The sequence below is a fragment of the Lagenorhynchus albirostris genome, chromosome 2, assembly GCF_949774975.1.
Source record: "Lagenorhynchus albirostris chromosome 2, mLagAlb1.1, whole genome shotgun sequence".
NCBI lineage: Eukaryota > Metazoa > Chordata > Mammalia > Artiodactyla > Delphinidae > Lagenorhynchus > Lagenorhynchus albirostris.
Window position 1 is genome coordinate 2,324,799 of NC_083096.1, and position 3,225 is coordinate 2,328,023.

Consider the following 3,225-nt stretch of genomic DNA (forward strand, 5'->3'; position numbering starts at 1 on the left):
GAGCACGGGCTCTAAGTGTGCGGGCTTCAGTATTTGTGGCTCGCGAGCTTTAGAGCGCAGGCTCAATAGTTACGGCACAGGGGCTTAGTTGCTCCGCGGCATGTGGGATCTTCCCGGACCAGGGCTCGAACCCTTGTCCCCTGCACTGGCAGGCGGATTCTTAACCACTGCACCACCAAGGAAGCCCTGCCATACTCTTTAGGATAAAAAGTTCATACTGTTTAAGTTTATTACACAAGACCCTTTAGGATCTGACCTTTTTTTTTTTTAACCTCTCTGATCTATCTTCTCCCCCACTTTCTCATTCATTCTGTACTCTACCTATAAGAACTACTTGTCAAGTCTCAAAACATCACAGTGTTTCATGCCTCTCTCTGTTCACTCATCTCTTCGTTTGTTCATTTATCCATCCATCTGCTTCATCAGCTAAAATGTACAAGAGGCTATAATGGTGCTGGGGATAAAGAGTCAACCTCACGAGGTTCGATTTGGTGGAAGAGAGAAAAGAGGAGAGTTAATTATCAGAGCTTAGGGTGCTGGGGGTACGCAGGTGTCCCTAATCCATCTTGGGAGAGATGAACAGCAAGCACCCTGGAGGAAGTGGGGAGGAAGTGGGGCTGGAGTATCCTTGAGGATCCAGAGTGAGCCGAGTGACAAGGGGGCTCCTGGGAGGAAGCAGTTCACACCAGCCATGGAAGCGTGAGATGTGGCGTGCTCGGGGCCCTAACCCCATTCCACAGGAGCAAAGCCTGGCCTGAGTTTAACATATGTCCTTGGAGCCTGGAAACATGCAAACAGAGAGAAAGGCCAACAATTGGCGATGGCTGAATAAATGATACTATCTCCACTTCACTGGCTACAATGCAGCCATTGAAAAAAAAACAAGCTAAGCAGAGCCTTCACTGGATGGCTTGGAGGGATTCCTGTGAAGTATTTATGGCTGCATGGGCAAAGCAAGGTAATTGTATGCGTGGGAGAACCAAGCAAAAGAGAAGAAAAGATGATACAGGCGTGTGATCACATTTATGCGTTTAGGTAAAAATCTGTGTGCATGTAGATATGTATACAAATAAAATAAAGAGATTAAAGCAATTTAGAAAATGCAGTCAAGTATAAAGGGAAGATATACAAATCACCTGTAATCCTGACATCCTGAGATCTTAAAGCTCTGAAATATTTTCTTCTAATCTTTTCCTATGTATTTAAGGATTTAAATACAGACAAATTTGGTATCATATTGTATATATTGTTTTATGTTCTGCCCTTTAAAAAATTATTTATAACAACCCTTGCTTAATAGATATTACAACGTTTATTTCATTTTATTTATTTATTTTTTCCAGCATGTGGGATCTTAGTTCCCCAACCAGGGATTGAACACGTGCCCCCTGCATTAAGAGCATGGAGTCTTAACCACTGGACCACCAGGGAAGTCCCTATATTCTGCCCTTTTAAACATCTACGTTATATGATCAATATTTTTCCATCCCATTATATTTTTTCTAAATCATGATTTTTAATTTCTGGCTGTGGTTCCTTTAGATTGCTCTTTTGTAATTTATCGTTCTCTTGTTGGACATTCAGTGTTCATTCATTAATTTTCCTGATTTAAATAACATTGACCTTGTCACTTATTAGCTGTGTGACCATGGACAGCTTAATCTTTTTGTGCCTCAGTAAAATGGAAATAGTAATAGTATAGGGTTGTTATAAAGAGCAAAATGGGGACTTCCCTGGTGGCGCAGTGGTTAAGACTCTGCGTTTCCAATGCAGGTGGCCCAGGTTTGATCCCTGGCCAGGGAACTAGATCCTGCATGCATGCTGCAGCTAAGAGTCCACATGCCACAACTAAGAGTCCACATGCCACAACTAAGGAGCCTGCCTGCCACAACTGAGGAGCCTGCCTGCCACAACTGAGGAGCCTGCCTGCCACAACTGAGGAGCCTGGCACAACCAAATAAATATTAAAAAAAAAAGTAAAATGACTTAAAATGCATTTCCTTGTAAGCGAGGCTGGCACAAAGAAAGTACTCAATAAACACTCTTTGTTTTTTCATTTGTTTTTGGTTTATTTTCTTTTTTCTTTTTTAAAAGCTCTCTCTTTGGAAGCTGTCAGAAGCAGCATATGAAAATTTCTTCTCTTCTAGACTGAAGATGACAGGGCCTCCCTCAGACCACTGTGTGAATATTAAACAAAATGTTCCAAGTGGTTAATGTGATACCTGACACCCCACAGACCCATAGTCCACTTTCCCTGGGTGTTTTCACGTCTCCATAAAATGTTCAGATGGTGCCCAGCGCATATTCTATTATATATTGTATGCTATGTTATTATCTATATTATATCTTATATATAGGACTTATGTCTCTGTACTGTGATGGCTTATTTTCTCTTTTGTTTGTGAAGAGGTGAGTCCTTTTTTTGTCTGTCCCCACCTCCCGACACAAGGATTATACGCTGTGGGCACTCAGTGAATGTCTGGGGAAGGAAGAGTATTGAGAAAGAAGATCTAAGATGAAGGTTATTTGAGAGAACAGGAAAGAAAAAAACAAAAGAAAAATGATCATGGGGGACTTCCCTGGTGGTGCAGTGGTTAAGAATCTGCCTGCCAATGCAGGAGACATGGGTTCAAGCCCTGGTCCAGGAAGATCCCACATGCTGCGGAGCAACTAAGCCAATGCGCCACAGTTACTGAGCCTGCGCACTAGAGCCCGCGAGCCACAACTACTGAGCCTGCATGCCACAACTACTGAGCCCGTGCGCCTAGAGCCCGTGCTCCACAACGAGAAGCCACTGCAATGAGAAGCCCGCGCACCTCAATGAAGAGTAGCCCCCGCTCGCCGCAACTAGAGAAAGTCCACACACAGCAACAAAGACCCAATGCAGCCCTCCCAAAATAATAGATAAATTAATTAATTAAAAAATGATCATGGGAAGTGGGATTAAATGTTAGGGAAATGGAGAAGGTGAAAAAAGGGAAGATAGTGTGAAGATATGGTGAGGGTCTTGGTAGTGTGAACTGGGGCTGGTCACTTGGGGAGAGAATCAGAGTGAGGAAACTCTGGCTCGCAGGGTGCAGGGTTGGCTACAGTACACAATTAAATGCTAACTTTTGGGTCCCTGCTGTGTGGCAGGCACGGGGCTAAGTTGTAGTGCAGGTTGTCTCACTGACTCATTTCAAGCACGCTGGGGACTTCCCTGGCGGTCCAGTGGGTAAGACTCTG